The sequence below is a fragment of the Heptranchias perlo genome, chromosome 21 (assembly GCF_035084215.1).
Source record: "Heptranchias perlo isolate sHepPer1 chromosome 21, sHepPer1.hap1, whole genome shotgun sequence".
NCBI lineage: Eukaryota > Metazoa > Chordata > Chondrichthyes > Hexanchiformes > Hexanchidae > Heptranchias > Heptranchias perlo.
This window is the reverse complement of record NC_090345.1, coordinates 47,789,933-47,808,666: the sequence shown is the minus strand read 5'-3', so window position 1 is coordinate 47,808,666 and position 18,734 is coordinate 47,789,933. Positions and strand designations below refer to the sequence as shown.

Sequence of the window (18,734 nt, the reverse complement as noted above, 5' to 3'; positions counted from 1 at the left end):
AACATATCGAGGTGATTGTCTTTCAAACCGTTACCTGATTTCATTTTTATATTATTTATAAGGCTGAAGCCACGCTCACAATCAGCACCTGAAGCTTGAAACATTGCACATATATCCACTTGTTGTGAAACCACATTGTACCGTTCTGCATTTTGTAGAGTGAAAGTCACCATGTCCTGAAATGTTTTCAGTAACTTTGTTTCATTCTTCTCTACAATTAAGTACTTGTCGTCATTGTATTGGCTCACAATGAGCTCCCTCTCATCCATGATATTTTGCCCAGAAGACCTTACTTGTCCAAGGATCAGGATTTGTCTGTAATTGTCAGTGTATTCTTAGTCCCAAATTCATAGCTGATTTGTTGTGGTGCAAGTGAATCAAAATCGAAAGCCGACCATTCATTGAGTTCATTTTCTGGGAACCTTTTTTCCAGACGATCACAGCATAGGGTTACGAATGTCAGAATGGACGTTTCACTGTGTTGCACCAGAAGACTGTCTCACTGATCTTGGCCCTCGTTAACAGTACAGCTTCGATTGTTGTTAAACACTTTTCTGAAAGCATTTGCACAATTCTGCTAGCTCAAACAGAACGTCATTCAATGCCGCTATGGTGATACGGTAAATAGAGTCTGAGAGCTTCTTCAGGCAATACTGGGCAACTGGGCCATTGTTCTCTGTTTCTTCATGCTCAAAGTATTGAAGAAGAGCATCGTAATTGTGCATCAGAGCATTAACAGCAAAATGTCTCGATAGCCACCTCACTTCAGAGGTCCAAAGGACACAGCTTCACATTCTGTGACATTTGCAATTACCTCAAATTGTCCTTTTCGAACTGAAGATCTGCAGCAGACTGTATGAATGGTTCTCAGCAATGTCTTTATTTCCTTTATCATTGGTACTTTGTTCCAGGCATCAACGATTCCCAAATCTTCTCAATGGGCCACACAGTGTTGCTCTACTAAATGTGGAATGGGCTGCTTAAGCCGTGTGGCAATGCCATTGTTTTTTCCCAGCGTGACAGAAGCACCATCTGAAGTGAAGATCACCATTGTCATCAAGTCCAGCTGATTCAGAGTGTAGAAGTCTATGGTAGCCGTTGTAATATCCGGTGCATTGCTAGAAGTTAACTTAACAATTCCACCGAACACTGTCTTGTGCACTGCAGAAGCCACTTTCCTGAACTTGAAATAAATGATAAGCCTCTTGCTGACTCTCATCAATAATTAGTGTATGAAATAAAGATTGGCGAATCTCCAACATAATTTCTGCATGGACGATACTGTTGATTGATTCCAAAAAATTCAAGGGCATAGTTTTTGCCAGCTCGCTGGTACCTGGAGATATTTAGCCATGTGATCGTGTGTATGTTGGACAGAGTGCATGGAGTTGTTCATTTTACTCCAAGCATTACACTGTCTATGAGAATCTTTATTTTACCTGGCTTCGATCGCTGTCTCTCCGTCAGGTCCAGTCTATTCTCTCTGTCAGCGGCAGTTTCAGTGAACATTTTCTGCAAGTCGAATCCCAGTGGGCGGGAATTTTTGTTTCTAAGAACAACCACAGCAGATTGATGAGATTTGCTTGATAAATGCCTCTTCATACAGTCTAACTTCCATCCATCTTCCCATTTCTTGCCAGTGGAGAAATCACCTGGTAATCTTGCTCCAGCACACTCGCAGATCAAGCCCATGTCTGCACTGTATTGGAATATCTCCCTCAGTTGTACACGGATCTTGCTTCTTGATTCACGAGATTCCGCATCTACAATTTCATTTAGCCGCTGTTCTTTGAATATGATGTGGAGATGCCGGTGATGGACTGGGGTGGACAAATGTAAGGAATCTTACAACACCAGGTTATAGTCCAACAGTTTTATTTGAAAATCACAAGCTTTCGGAGCTTGTGATTTTCAAATAAAACTATAACCTGGAGACAGGATTTCTTCTTAGCGCTGGCTCCATTGTTGGCTGATGCTATTGCCTTCTGCTTAAACATGGGTATAACAGTGTGTTGTTGCAGTGACTCAAGACTCCCGAGCTTTTTGTTGAAGCAGCTTAACAACTCTGATTCAAACAGAAATAAATCGCATGCAACCAGAATTTTTAAATTGAGGTCAGACATACAAAACAGCTGTCAAATCAGTGTAAATTTGGGGATAGGGAATAGTTTAATTAAAGCTTCCCCCCCACCCTACCCCCTGCCTCCACTGAATCCTCAGCAGGGTTTCAAAAATTATTCCATTACAACTGTACACCTTGCAGGTCTCCTTAGTTTTGGCTGCCTCTATGTAAGGCAGGGAGCGGTTTGGTCATGCACACTCTACACGACCAAACTGCTCCCTGCTTTGCAGAGAGGCCCCAACCCAACTCAGCCCAGCCACCGCCCCCAACCAAACTCAGCCCAGCCAGTGCCCCCAACCCAACTCAGCCCAGCCACCGCCCCCAACCCAACTCAGCCCAGCCAGTGCCCCCAACCCAACTCAGCCCAGCCAGTGCCCCCAACCCAACTCAGCCCAGCCAGTGCCCCCAACCCAACTCAGCCCAGCCAGTGCCCCCAACCCAACTCAGCCCAGCCACCGCCCCCAACCCAACTCAGCCCAGCCAGTGCCCCCAACCCAACTCAGCCCAGCCAGTGCCCCCAACCCAACTCAGCCCAGCCACCACCCCCAACTAAACTCAGCCCAGCCAGTGCCCCCAACCCAACTCAGCCCAGTCACCGCCCCCAACCAAACTCAGCCCAGCCAGTGCCCCCAACCCAACTCAGCCCAGCCACCGCCCCCAACCAAACTCAGCCCAGCCAGTGCCCCCAACCCAACTCAGCCCAGTCACCGCCCCCAACCAAACTCAGCCCAGCCAGTGCCCCCAACCAAACTCAGCCCAGTCAGTGCCCCCAACCAAACTCAGCCCAGCCAGTGCCCCCAACCCAACTCAGTCCAGCCAGTGCCCCCAACCCAACTCAGCCCAGCCAGTGCCCCCAACCCAACTCAGCCCAGCCAGTGCCCCCAACCCAACTCAGCCCAGTCAGTGCCCCCAACCAAACTCAGCCCAGTCAGTGCCCCCAACCCAACTCAGCCCAGCCACCGCCCCCAACCCAACTCAGCCCAGCCAGTGCCCCCAACCCAACTCAGCCCAGCCAGTGCCCCCAACCCAACTCAGCCCAGTCACCGCCCCCAACCAAACTCAGCCCAGCCAGTGCCCCCAACCAAACTCAGCCCAGTCAGTGCCCCCAACCAAACTCAGCCCAGCTAGTGCCCCCAATCCAACTCAGCCCAGCTAGTGCCCCCAACCCAACTCAGCCCAGCCAGTGCCCCCAACCCAACTCAGTCCAGCCAGTGCCCCCAACCCAACTCAGCCCAGCCAGTGCCCCCAACCCAACTCAGCCCAGCCACCGCCCCCAACTAAACTCAGCCCAGCCAGTGCCCCCAACCCAACTCAGCCCAGTCACCGCCCCCAACCAAACTCAGCCCAGCCAGTGCCCCCAACCCAACTCAGCCCAGTCACCGCCCCCAACCAAACTCAGCCCAGCCAGTGCCCCCAACCCAACTCAGCCCAGTCACCGCCCCCAACCAAACTCAGCCCAGCCAGTGCCCCCAACCAAACTCAGCCCAGTCAGTGCCCCCAACCAAACTCAGCCCAGCTAGTGCCCCCAATCCAACTCAGCCCAGCTAGTGCCCCCAACCCAACTCAGCCCAGCCAGTGCCCCCAACCCAACTCAGTCCAGCCAGTGCCCCCAACCCAACTCAGCCCAGCCAGTGCCCCCAACCCAACTCAGCCCAGCCAGTGCCCCCAACCCAACTCAGCCCAGTCAGTGCCCCCAACCAAACTCAGCCCAGTCAGTGCCCCCAACCCAACTCAGCCCAGCCACCGCCCCCAACCCAACTCAGCCCAGCCACCGCCCCCCAACCAAACTCAGTCCAGTCACCGCCCCCAACCAAACTCAGCCCAGCCACCAGTGCCTCCAACGATTAGGCTAACACACGTGAAACCATACCACAGCAAGAATCGCCATCTTAACTACCACCAAAGGGCAAAACTCAGCCCAGCCACAAACAGGCCCGAACCTCACCCCGACCCCCCAGTCTAAACTAAATGGCAACATTTTAAAGGGGGTGCAGGAACAGTGAGACCTGGGGGCTCACGTACACAAATCTTTGAAGATAGCAGGACAAATTGAAAAACTGTTAAAAAAAGCTTACGGGATCCTGGCTTTCTAAATAGAGGGATAGAGTATAATGGGGCTTGAAATAGTTCACTACACTGACCTCCTCCACAACCTATTCTTGCCGGTGAACTTCATGTATTGGGTTTGTCTTCTCCCCCCACTGTCGTAGCCTGTGTAACTCCGGCAATGGCTACTGTTCACTCCGCTACAGCCCAGCAGTGACCCCCTTTGTCGTTGGCCATTCCTTATCCCTCTTTTACTGGCAATTAGTTCCATTATATACCTAATCATGGGAATAATTTCCACATGTTTGCTGAGGACACCCAGCTTTACCACTCCAAGCTGCCCACGATTAATTATTACACCACGTGCCCCCGACCCCCGCCCCGAACCCCAAACACCCACCTCGAACTGATGTTCGCACAGAGCTGGATCCGATTCTGAACATGGGCAGCACCGCAAGGACGACCAGGGCCTGCGAAACTCCAGTGCATGCACCCGCCGGATATGATGATTCAGTTCCTGGGAGTCCTGGCCCAGGTTTGGTGCGAAGTGCATGGAATCCTTTGCACCTGTCTTCACAAAGGAGAGGGATGATACAGGGATTGAAGTTAAGGAGGAGGAGTGTGAAATATTAGATGGGATGAACATAGTGAGGGAGGAAGTATTAAGGGGATCAGCATCTTTGAAAGTGGATAAATCACCAGGGAAATGTATCCCAGGCTGTTAAAAGAAGCCAGGGAGGAAATAACGGAGGCTTTAACAATTATTTTCCAAACTTCACTGGATACAGGCATAGTACCGGAGGATTGGAGGACTGCTAACGTTGTACCTTTGTTTAAAAAGGGAGCGAAGGATAGACTGAGTAATTACAGGCCAGTCAGCCTAACCTCGGTGGTGGGAAAATTATCGGAATCAATTCTGAGGGGCAGGATAAACCGTCACTTAGAAAGGCACGGACTAATCAAGGACAGTCAGCATGGATTTTTTAAGGGGAGGTCCTGTCTGACTAACTTGATTGAATTTTTGGAGGAGGTGACAAGGAGGATCGATGAGGGTAGCGTAATTGATGTAGTCTACATGGATTTTAGCAAGGCTTTTGACAAGGTCCCACATGGCAGATTGGTCAAAAAAGTAAAGGCCCATGGGATCCAAGGGAATGTGGCAAATTGGATCCAAAATTGGCTCAGTGGCAGGAAGCAAAGGGAAATGGTCGACGGGTGTTTTTGTGACTGGAAGGCTGTTTCCAGTGAGGTGCCGCAGGGCTCGGTACTAGGTCCTTTGCTTTTTGTGGTATACATTAACAATTAGGACTTAAACATAGGGGGCATGATTAAGAAATTTGCGGATGACACAAAGATAGGCTGTGTGGTTGATAGTGAGGAGGAAAGCTGTAGACTGCAGGAAGATATCAATGGACTGGTCAGATGGGCAGAAAAGTGGCAAATGGAATTCAATCTGGAGAAGTGTGAGGTAATGCATTTGGGGAGAGCAAACAAGGCAAGGGAATACACAATAAATGGGAGGAATCTGGGAGGTGTCGAGGAAGTGAGGGACCTTGGAGTGCATGTCCACAGATCCCTGAAGGTAGCAGGACAGGTAGATAAGGTGGTTAAGAAGGCATATGGAATGCTTTCCTTTATTAGCCGAGGCGTAGAATATAAAAGCAGGGATGTTATGCTGGAACTGTATAAAACACTAGTTAGGCCACAGCTTGAGTACTGCGCACAGTTCTGGTCACCACATTACAGGAAGGATGTAACTGCACTAGAGAGGGTGCAGAGGAGATTTATGAGGATGTTGCCAGGGCTGGAGAATTTTAGCTATGAGGAAAGATTGGATAGGCTGGGGTTGTTTTCCTTGGAACAGAGGAGGCTGAGGGATGATTTGATTGAGGTGTACAAAATTATGAGGGGCCTAGATAAAGTAGATAGGAAGGACCTAGTTCCTTTAGCGGAGGGGTCAATAACCAGGGGGCATAGATTTAAAGTGATTGGTAGATTTAAAGTGATTGGTAGATTTAAAGTGATTAGAGCGGAAATGAGGAAATGAGGAATTATTTTTTCACCCAGAGGTGGTGATGGTCTGGAACTCACTGCCTGAGAGGGTGGTAGAGGCAGAAACCCTCAACTCATTTAAAAAATACCTGGATGTGCACCTGAAGAGCCGTGACCTGAAGGGCTACGGACCAAATACGGGAAGTAGGATTAGGCTGGCTGTTTGTTTCTCAGCTGGCACGGACACGATGGGCCAAATGGCCTCCTAATGTGCCTTAAATTTTCTATGATTCTATGATTCGACCATATTCGTCTTATTTCCCGCACTTCTGCCTTCACCCCTTTCCTTCCCTCCTGGAACCATGATAGGGTCCCCCTTGTCCTCACCTTCCACCCCACCAGCCTCCACATTCAACGTATCATCCTCCGCCATCTCCAGCCCGATCCCACCACCAAACACATCTTCCCCTCCCCTCCCCTTTCAGCATTCCGAAGGGACCACTCCCTCTGCGATACCCTGGTCCGCTCTTCAATCACCCCCAGCACCCGCTCTCCTCCCCATGGCACCTTCCCCTGTGAGCGCAGGAGATGCACCACCTGCCCTTTCACCTCCTACCTTCCCACTGTTTGCAAGGTTTACTTGTACTTCTTTCAATTTACTACACTGTATCCATTGCTCACAATGCGGTCTCCTCCACACTGGGGAGACCAAACGCAGTCTGTGTGATCCCTTTCCTGAACACCTCCACTTTGTCCGCAAGTGTGACCCTGACCTGCCGGTTGCTTGCCATTTTAATTCCCCTTCCCACTCCCACTCTGACCTCTCTGACCTCGGCCTCTTACACTGTTCCAATGAAGCTCAGCGTAAGCTCGAGGAACAGCACCTCATCTTTCGATTAGGCACTTTACAATCTTCCAGACTCAAAATTGATTTCAGTAACTTCAGATCATAACCACTGCTCCCATTTTTTCGGTCAGCGAATGCTGGCAATGGTTCTGCTGCTGCCATTCACAGTTACTCCTGACCCATCTTTTGTTTCTTAACTTGTCCCATTACCACCCTCCTTGCCTTGCACCATCATCCTTTTTGTCATTTAATCACTCTTGTCCTCTGCCCTTCCTTTTTGTTCTTTCCTCCCCTCCCTCCCCCTTTCCCTGGCTCTGAACTTGCTTAAAAACTTTAACTCTTTAACATCTTCCAGTTCTGACGAAAGCTCTTCGACCTGAAACGTTAACTCTGTTTCTTTCTCCACAGATGCTGCCTCACTTGCTGAGCTTCTCCAGTATTTTCTGTTTTTATTTCAGATTTCCAGCATCCACAGTATTTTGCTTTTGAATGGGGACTGCTGCTTAAGGATGCCGTATCAGGGCAGTGAGAAAATCAAAATATGATTAGGCAGAGTCAACGTGGTTTTATGAAAGGGGAATCGTGTTTGACATATCTAATAGAGTTTTTTGAGGGTGTAACTAGCAGGGTAGTTAGAGGGGAACCAGTGGGTGTTGTATATTTGGATTTTCAAAAGGCATTCGATAAGGTGCCACATAAAAGGTTGTTACACAAGATAAGGACTCATGGGATTGGGAGTAATATATTAGCATGGATTGAGGATTGATTAATGGACAGAAAACAGAGAGTAGGGATAAACAGGTCATTCTCAGGTTGGCAGGCTGTAACTAGTGGGGTGCCGCAAGGATCGGTGCTTGGGCCTCAGCTATTTACAATCTATATTAATGATTTAGATGAAGGGACCGAGTGTAAAGTATCCAAGTTTGCTGATGATACAAAGCTAGGTGGGAAAGTAAGCTGGGAGGAGGACACAAAGGGCTCAATTTTAGCACCCGCAATCGGGTGCGTTCCTGGCGGGGGGGCTCCGTAAATCGGGGAATCCCGGGGCGGGGCGGGAGCCCGGCTCCAACCCGCCCACTTCCGGGTTTCCCACAGACGGGCTGACATGCGCGTGCAGCCCCCGCATGTGGGACTCCCGCTGGCAATTAAAACCAGCGAGGTGCCACTTAAGCTATTTATTTAGGTATTTCAGGTCGTTTACAGACCTAATTAATGAGATATTTTAGGAGGGTTGGGATTTTACAAACAACTGGGACTGTTTGCCATACTGGGGGAAACACTCCCAGTTCAAATGGACGTGTTGCAGCCATCAGCCTGTGGCAGCTGCAAAGGTCCATTTGACAGGTCGGAGTGGGGGAGACCCTCACTCATTGCAGGAAGCCACTCTGTCACTTGGGACAAAGTTTGGCCTCCACCACCCTCCTCCTAACAACAAAATTCACAAACTTGCACACTTACCCTGGGGTCCAGACACATGTACCTACCTTGCGGACCCCCTCAGATGTACATCTTCCAGATGGGGGCCACCGTAGCTGCAGTCATGACCTCCTCGGAGGGCAAACAGCATCACCAGCCTCGCCGGCCACGCCGTCCACCTCTGACACGTGGAGCTCCACAACACAGTGCTGTGACACATCCACCTGCACAGCAGGAGGGAGGGCTACCACAGAGAGAGATGCGTCGCAGAGGGCACTACCCTCGCCTCAGGGTCCACAGACCGAGGGTCAGCTTCCTGGACCTCTCTGAGCAGCAGTGCACACGGAGGCTCAGAGTCACTCGACATGTAGTCGTGGACATCTGCAGCCTCCTTCATGCCGAGCTGCTCCCGGCTGGCCCGAGCACCATCTTCTTACCTGTCGCTGTCAAAGTCACCACTGCCCTCAACAACTTCTCCTCCGCATCCTTCCAGGGTGCAACCGGGGACATCACCGACGTCTCTCAGTCGTCTGCACAAAAGAGCCCTGCAAATACACCTATACCCACTCTGCAGTGACACAATGGGTGGCATCAGTTGTGGGTCTTCATTGTGATCCTCAGGAAAGTGCATTATTGCACAAACCAGACAAGATTCGCGAAGACATGGCAGTAGTGGTGCCAATATAATATGTTATGTGAGTTGATCAGAAATGAAATATAAGTAAAAACCATGACAAACCCTCACACACCCTTGTGCATCCCCTTCATGCTCACGACACGTTTGCCTTACGCTGCCTACTGCACATATGTGATGCATGCCCTGTGGCTGCAGCACAGGTAGTGGCAGGTTGAGTGAGGCTGACCGTGAAAGAGATGCATGAGAGGGTGAGTATGAGATAGAGCCATGAGATTGTATGAGGATTGGGTTGAGTGGTAGTGGCGGGATGAGTACTGGCGAGGTGAGTAAGTGCAGGTAAGATGAGGATGAGGCTTTGAGTGGGTGTGAGGAGTGATGTGATAGAGTAGTGTTGGCAGTGCAGAAGGAGATGTGGGGTGGGGGCAGTGATGTGGCAGATGGAGTGTAGGGGAATGAGTAAGTGTACTCACTTTGGCTGACCTACTGAGGTCATTGGAGCGCCTCCTGCACTGTATGCAGGTGGGCGATATGTTGGTGGTGCTGGTGACCTCCTCTGCCACCTCGAGCCAGGCCTTCCTGGTGGCAGAGGCAGGCCGCTTCCTCCTGCCCACAGGGGAGAAGATCTCTGTCCTCCCCCTCCTCCTCACCCCATCCAGTGATGCCTGGAGTGAGGCATCATTAAACTGGGAGCAGCCTTCCCCCTGGGCTGCTCCACGCTGTAATTTTTCCTATTTCTTGCAGCATCAGTCAGTGGAGGACTGCCCCTTTAAATAGAGCTCCTCCAGCTGACAGACCTTACTGCGCATGCGCAGTCCGCCTGCTGCGCAGATCAGCAGCAGGGAACCCGGAACAAGAGGTAAGTGGATCCAATCAGCCTGCGATTGCGCGCGGGGCAGACTGATTTCACCGGGCGCGTTACCCACGCGCCCAATTGCCTCCCCGCCGCGAACCCGCCGCCCTGGTAATATCGGGCCCAAAGAGTCTGCAAAGGGTTTTGACAGATTAAATGAGTGGGCAAGAAGGTGGCTGATGGAGTATAATGTGGGGAAATGTGAGGTTATTCACTTTGGTAGGAAGAATAAAAAAACAGAATATTTTTTAATTGGCGAGAAATGATTAAATGTTGGTATTCAGAGAGATTTGGGTGTCCTTGTACACAAAGCACAGAAAGTTAACATGCAGGTACAGCAAGCAATTAGGAAGGCAAATGGTATGTTGGCCTTTATTGCAAGGGGATTGGAGTATAAGTGTAAGGAAACCTTACTGCAGTTTTACAGGGCTTTGATGAGACCTCACCTGGAGTACTGTGTACAGTTTTGTTCTCCTTATCTAAGGAAGGATATACTTGCCTTAGAGGCGGTGCAATAAAGGTTCACTAGATTGATTCCTGGGATGAGAGGCTTATCCTATGAGGAGAGATTGATTAGAACGGGCCTATACTCTCTGGAGTTTAGAAGAATGAGAGGTGATCTCATTGAAACATATAAAATTTTTCGAGGGCTTGACAGGGTAGATGCTGACAGGCTGTTTCCCCAGGATGGAGAGTCCAGAACTAGGGGTCATAGTTTCAAGAAAAGGGAGTTGGCCATTTAGGACTGAGATGGGGACGAATTTCTTCACTGAGAGGGTTGTGAATTTTTGGAATTCTGTACCCCAGAGGGCTGTGGCTGCTGAGTCGTTGAGTATATTCAAGGCTGAGATCAATAGATTTTTGGATGCTAAGGGAATCAAGGGATATGGTGATTGGGCGGGAAAGTGGAGTTGAGGTTGAAGGTCAGTCATGATCTTATTGAATGGTGGAGCAGGCTCGAGGGGCGGTAGGGCCTACTCCAGCTCCTATTTCTTATGTTCTTAATAGTGCTGGGGAGTCCAGCAAAGTTGTCTTTTGTGCAATTTTGCCATGCAACTGAGGCTACAAGATAGAAAATGTAGGTTTGATGACCTAGTGCTGGAAGTGCTTCTTTACGGAGTGTGGGAAAGGCACGAAACAACTTCTGGCAGGAATGATCACTCCCTGCTCTCTCCCCGCCCACGGGAGGATACAGCAGAAAGCATCAGTGCTCCCTCCCAAATCTGCAGGACCTGGAAGAGTAAAAGGACTGAAACAATCTGCTAAGGCAAGCCAAAAGTACTTTTATTCATGACAGGCATCTGCTATAATCGGACGTGCAACAAGTTTGTCCTGATGAACTTTTAATCCTTTTTTTGCTAACCATTAAGAGGAGATTAAACAGTGCATGACTGACACGAGAGAACGTAGGGCAATGAACGATTAGCACGAATGGGGCTGCTTCTGTATGGGAAAGTTACTCCGAGTAATGTACATGCCAACCTGTGGCACAGCAATAATTCTTTAAAAGGGACTCATACAAAGAATGCTTTCACATCAACATAGCAGAATGATGCCTGTTTAAGTTCTATCACATAGTATGCCCTTGATGCTGTGCAGCTGCGTAATCCTGTCAGCGCTCTAAGTACTTGCAGTATCTCTATTATTTTTGTGATTGCGGCTCAAAATAATTGGCAGGAGCAGTGTCGCCATGGAGCCCCTTACCCCAATTGAGGAGGCCGCTCTTGACAGAACTGGGAGAGACAGCACTCGAGGGCATGGGGGCTTGTGAGGCATAGGCTTCTCCCAAGGTCATGGTTCGTACCTTAATATTCACCTCATGTAATGTTGTCCTACTGAAATACAGACACAGGCACACACTGAACTTGACTAACTTTGCAGAGGAATTCACACAATAAAACTAATCCTTCCATGTAGTTAACTGAGGGAGCATTTTAACATCTCAGGAAGGGAAGGACAGAGTGACAGTACAACCAAGGTCTCTGACAGCACACTGCGTCACAATCACCATCTCTGACAAACATCTCTGAGAATCAGGTGGTGTTGCTGCTTAAATCCAGGCATCTGCCCCTCAGAGGTCCAGTATGGTTACTGCCTTTGCTGTAGCTCCTAGAGGTTCAGACCCCACTGTAGGATTATTATTAATTTCGATTACAAGTTCTAACCTTGAGCAGAGACAACAACCAGAGAAACTGATATTAAGATTACTAAGCACTTTATTCGATTGCCGAACAACAATCAGCAGCTCTAAGCAATACTCAGCTTGTGGAACACGCTTCAGGAGGTGGGTTTGACAGACCGTTGTTGTGGGGAGAAAGCCGGACTATCTACCACAGTGATCCTTCCTTGTCTTCTTCAGATTGCCTCTCCCTCTCAATAGCAGTTTGTTCTTTTTTTTTAAATAAAAGTTTTTTTTGAGGCTTATTCTTATGGTTTCTGACTCCCATAAAAAGGGGCCTCCTGTCATTGTTTCTTTTTGCTGCAGTGTCCAAAGTCGTGACCTTTCCACTTCTATGTCTGTTTTCTGTTTTTCTATAGCAGCAAACAAAAGCCTGTGGTTTGGTGCTGACTTACAGGCTGGATTTTCCATTAGCCAAAGAGTCAAAAGTTCATGACATTTAAATGACCCAAAACAATTCTGTACCTTACACCATGGAGCCTGCCTACAGATGGAGATTGCTGTCTGGGCCAGATTGTCCACATCTCACTTGTGGCCATGCAAAATCATAGTACAAGGACTGGGGAGAAGTGTGATGAAGCCCGCCGCCCAGATCTGCCCAACCCTGCAGCAATGCTTGTCTGAAGTGCAGCTTGCCGTGGACCACAGGCAACTCCTGTAGATTCTGGGCTGTGCTCTCACTGGCACGATATAGGCACAGTGAGAGCACCTCACCATTGTCCACACTGCTGCACTTAGGGGTCTGGAGCGCAAGTCTTCAAAAGGCACTTCCTTTGCTGCATTCAGTGTGCTTGGAGATCAGATATGACAATCGTGCCCCAGGGATTCACAAACTTCAAAGCTGCCCAAAGTTCTGCTCTTAGACAGATCGGTGGACATGTCAAGGGAGTGCCCAGTAGTGGTCACAGAGGCCCGGAGCCAGAGTGGGGACACGGGGGAGATGGGTGGCTCTGGAGCCAAAACTACATCCATATCATTAAGAATTCCTGAGCAAGTGACAGTAGAGGTGCCAGAAAGCAAGCAGCCATAACACCACCAGACGTGACTGACTCAGATACAGGGCTATTGCAATACACACCTAGGGAGGGCTAGGGTCACCAGAATTCTAGCACACTGTCACTTAAGAGCATTAATAAGTTCGTGTCGCCAGTTTATAAAACATTGGTTAGGCCTCAGCTGAAGTATTGTGTTCAATTCTGGGCACCACACTTTAGGAAGGTTGTCAAGGCCTTAGAGAGGGTACAAAAGAGATTTACTAGAATGGTACCAGAGATGAGGGACTTCAGTTATGTGGAAAGACTGGAGAAGCTGGGGTTGTTCTCCTTAGAACAGAGAAGGTTAAGGGGAGATTTGATAGAGGTGATCAAAATCATGAACAATTTTGATAGAGTAAGTAAGGAGAAACTGTTTCCAGTGGCAGAAGGGTCGGTAACCAGAGGACACAGATTTAAGGTGATCGGCAAAAAAACCAGAGGCAACATGAGGAGATATTTTTTACGCAGCGAGTTGTTATGATCTGAATGCAGTGCTTGAAAGGGTGGTGGAAGTAGATTCAATAGTGACTTTCAAAAGGGAATTGGATAAATACTTGAAAGGAAAACATTTACAGTATTATGGGGAGGAGCAGGGGGAGTGGGACTAATTGGATAGCTCTTTCAAAGAGCCGGCCGAGACATGATGGGCCGAATGGCCGCTGCCTGTGTTGTACCTAAAATGATACAATGTCACATACAATCCACAATGAAAATGGAAGTACCATTAAAAAAAAATCAAGTTATGATCATTCACGCACCACACAATGAATGGGGTTAATACAGGATACTTGACTTGAATATTGTGCTCAGTGTTTATGTGTCATTGGTTAGAACAAAGCAGGAACTCAGCAAAATACGGGAATAGATGGTTTTTGAGGAATTGGGCAGGAAAGTGTAGGGAGGAGTTGTTTGGGGCAAGTGAGTTTGCAGATGTGTATTGTAGCTTTGAGAAATGGGGCCAACTGGGCATTTAGTGGAAGGTACTGTGAATTAGTGGCTGACACATCACCCTCCCTTCTTACACTGTTGGTTGGGCATGTAAGTCCTCATTGTAACTCACTCTCCTGCTCTGCCATGACAGCAATATGCTCATCTTTGACGTCCATAGTGAGGAGTCTTTGTAGAGTGAAGTAATGGAATGTGCAGCAGATGATAATTATCCATGAGTTGGGGGGGGTGGCTGTACCATAAGATGACCCTGCTTGGCCAAAACATCTGCTTCAAGGTCCCAGTGGTACGTCCAATAATCGTTCCGGTTATATCATGAGCCTCCTTGTACCTGCACCTTGCTTCTACCCATGGTTGGCCCAAGGGTGTCATGAATCATGACCGCAGAGAGTAGCTTTGGTCTCTCCAGTGCCATGCTTCTGCTCCACAGCAGGTGCCACAGGTGATTGGCATAAAATGGAAACATGGTGGGAGGCCCCAGGGAAGTAGTTATCGACCTGTGTTATTCTGTGTTACTGGTTGAATACCAACTGCACAATGAGAGATAAAAAAAAAATGTCTTGGAGCCACAGAGCGCCCCATAATGCACAGCAGCCCAGATGGCAACAATCAGTGAGCCAGCAGACCTGTAGCATTGAGCTGTCCTCTCATCGTGCTGCTGTTGCTGGCCAGTGATGAAGTTGTTGGCCCTCCTGAATGTCTAGCTGTGACCTCCTTTGATACATCTGTGGACAGCAAATTGGCCGACACCACAGAGGTCACCATGCTAATCTGGTCTAGCTGTGCCAGGGACAGAAGACCAGGTTTTGTTGTATGCCAGGGGGATTTGATCCCGACCTTTTGTGCCACCTCCTCTGCCATTCAGCCTATCGCACCTGTGCCAGCCCATTAACTGGCGCTATTTACTTTAATCCCATTTTCCTATACCCTTTTAAAATCCTTATCCAATTCCCTTTTAAACGATGTTATAGCCCCTGCTGCAACAGCCACTTGTGGTAAAGCTCGATGCTGACTGTTACAGATTAACCTACCTCTTTCTAAACGGTCACTAATTTTATTTGTATTATGGGCTAGAGAATATTCCCGTCATGTTAGGATTTTTGACTATTTTACTCACACAAGTTAAATTTTGCTCTCAAGGGGCTCAATTCACAGAACAGCCACACAATAAGGGCAGGTATTTAATATATCATTAATAGGAATGCCCAGGCTAAAAATACTCTGGATCACAGGATCCTGTGCCCCAGACACGCCCGACTCCCTCCTCAGTCCTGCCCGACCCCCAGACCCCCTCCTCAGTCCTGCCCGACCCCCAGACCCCTTCCTCAGTCCCGCCTGACCCCCAGACCCCTTCCTCAGTCCCGCCTGACCCCCAGACCCCTTCCTCAGTCCCACCCGACCCCCAGACCCCTTCCTCAGTCCTGCCCGACCCCCAGACCCCTTCCTCAGTCCCACCCGACCCCCAGACCCCTTCCTCAGTCCCGCCTGACCCCCAGACCCCTTCCTCAGTCCTGCCCGACCCCCAGACCCCTTCCTCAGTCCCACCCGACCCCCAGACCCCTTCCTCAGTCCTGCCCGACCCCCAGACCCCTTCCTCAGTCCTGCCCGACTCCCAGACCCCTTCCTCAGTCCTGCCCGACCCCCAGACCCCTTCCTCAGTCCTGCCCGACCCCCAGACCCCTTCCTCAGTCCTGCCCGACCCCCAGACCCCTTCCTCAGTCCCACCCGACCCCCAGACCCCTTCCTCAGTCCTGCCCGACCCTCAGACCCCTTCCTCAGTCCCGCCTGACCCCCAGACCCCTTCCTCAGTCCTGCCCGACCCTCAGACCCCTTCCTCAGTCCCACCCGACCCCCAGACCCCTTCCTCAGTCCTGCCCGACCCCCAGACCCCTTCCTCAGTCCCGCCTGACCCCCAGACCCCTTCCTCAGTCCCGCCTGACCCCCAGACCCCTTCCTCAGTCCCGCCTGACCCCCAGACCCCCACCTCAGTCCTGCCCCAACCCCCCGAACCCCCCTCAGTCCCAACCGATCCACAGACCACCCCCTGCCTCAGTCCCGACCGACCCCCATCTCAGTCCTGCCTCGACCCCCCGACCCCCCCCAGTCCCAACCGAACCACAGACCACCACCCGCCTCAGTCCCGACCGACCCCCTCCTCAGTCCTGCCCGACTCCCAGACCCTCTCCTCAGTCCCGCCCGATCCCCACCTCAGTCCCGCCCGATCCCCACCTCAGTCCTGCCCCGACCCCCCCCTCAGTCCCGACTGACCCGCAGACCCTCTTCCCCCCCCCCCCCCCAGTCTCAGTCCCAACCGACCCCCAGGAGCCCTGTTACCACGCTGCCATGGTAACCAGCGCCGCAGGAGACCCATGGTATTAACGAGTAAATGATAATAAATGGACAGCTGGGAACAATGGAAGTTTGATGGAAACTAATCACTTTATGCAGTTACCGTTTGCACCACAAAGAAGCTCAGTGTCACCTCTCCTGGCGACCGTCCATTTCTCCAGCTGACCATGTGACGACGGCTCCTTTTACACAACTGGCTCATCCCTGACAGCAGCTATTTCACTGCCAGCTGACCCTATCCTGACCCTATCCTGACCCTATCCTGTCCCGTCACCAGTACCTTCCTTTACAGCTGACCCTCCCATTCCGGACTCCAGCACCTTCCTTTACAGCTGACCCTCCCATTCCGGACTCCAGCACCTTCCTTTACAGCTGACCCTCCCATTCCGGACTCCAGCACCTTCCTTTACAGCTGACCCTCCCATTCCGGACTCCAGCACCTTCCTTCACAACAAACCCTCCCATTCCGGACTCCAGCACCTTCCTTCACAACAAACCCTCCCATTCCGGACTCCAGCACCTTCCTTCACAACAAACCCTCCCATTCCGGACTCCAGCACCTTCCTTTACAACAAACCCTCCCATTCCGGACTCCAGCACCTTCCTTTACAACAGACCCTCCCATTCCGGACTCCAGCACCTTCCTTTACAACAAACCCTCCCATTCCGGACTCCAGCACCTTCCTTTACAGCTGACCCTCCCATTCCGGACTCCAGCTCCTTCTATTACAGCTGACCCTCCAGCAGCTGTGCTCTTCCCAGCAGATTCTGCTCTGCTGCTTGTCCTGCTCACAACCTGCTTTTCCAACGGTGGATTCAACTTATTCAAACAGGACTGTTGGAGCCAACAACCTTGCTAAAACTTTGGTCAAGCTGCAACTCCAAGTCTTCAATAATATCCTGAAAAATTTTGAATGCGGTGAGTTTATTTTTTTTTCTCCTGTTACACAGCTGTTCGGAAAAAAAAAGTAAAATAGCAGTCTGAGGGGCAAGTCATCCAGCTGTCATCTGTGAGTAGCCAATCGGAGCAGCTGCATGAAATGTTTTGATTCCCTCCGATAGGGACTTGCGGCATCGGAAACCACGACTACGGGCACAGACACACAGACACAGACTACGGGCACAGACACACAGACACAGACTACGGGCACAGACACACAGACACAGACTACGGGCACAGACACACAGACACAGACTACGGGCACAGACACACAGACACAGACTACGGGCACAGACACACAGACACAGACTACGGGCACAGACACACAGACACAGACTACGGGCACAGACACACAGACACAGACTACGGGCACAGACACACAGACACAGACTACGGGCACAGACACACAGACACAGACTACGGGCACAGACACACAGACACAGACTACGGGCACAGACACACAGACACAGACTACGGGCACAGACACACAGACACAGACTACGGGCACAGACACACAGACACAGACTACGGGCACAGACACACAGACACAGACTACGGGCACAGACACACAGACACACACTACGGGCACAGACACACAGACACAGACTACGGGCACAGACACACAGACACAGACTACGGGCACAGACACAGACTACGGGCACAGACACAGACTACGGGCACAGACACACAGACACAGACTACGGGCACAGACACACAGACACAGACTACGGGCACAGACACACAGACACAGACTACGGGCACAGACACACAGACACAGACTACGGGCACAGACTACGGGCACAGACACACAGACACAGACTACGGGCACAGACACACAGACACAGACTATGGGCACAGACACACAGACACAGACTACGGGCACAGACACACAGACACAGACTACGGGCACAGACTACGGGCACAGACACACAGACATAGACTACGGGCACAGACACACAGACACAGACTACGGGCACAGACACACAGACACAGACTACGGGCACAGACACAGACTACGGGCACAGACACAGACTACGTGCACAGACACACAGACACAGACTATGGGCACAGACACACAGACACAGACTACGGGCACAGACACACAGACACAGACTACGGGCACAGACACACAGACACAGACTACGGGCACAGACACACAGACACAGACTACGGGCACAGACACACAGACACAGACTACGGGCACAGACACAGACTACGGGCACAGACACAGACTACGGGCACAGACACAGACTACGGGCACAGACACAGACTACGGGCACAGACACACAGACACAGACTACGGGCACAGACACACAGACACAGACTACGGGCACAGACACACAGACACAGACTACAGGCACAGACACACAGACA

The 18,734-nt window shown here is 50.5% G+C and overlaps 1 protein-coding gene across 1 annotated transcript in view; it reads left to right on the top strand.

The window, feature by feature from the left end:
- Positions 1-17,189: 17,189 nt before the first annotated feature.
- Positions 17,190-18,734, top strand: part of LOC137340214 (catenin alpha-3-like) — a 1,497,032-nt gene continuing 1,495,487 nt past the window's right edge. Inside the window, exon 1 of the mRNA XM_068002618.1 lies at positions 17,190-17,339. The gene's annotated coding sequence lies outside the window, so the exon portion shown is untranslated. The remainder of the gene's footprint in view (positions 17,340-18,734) is intronic.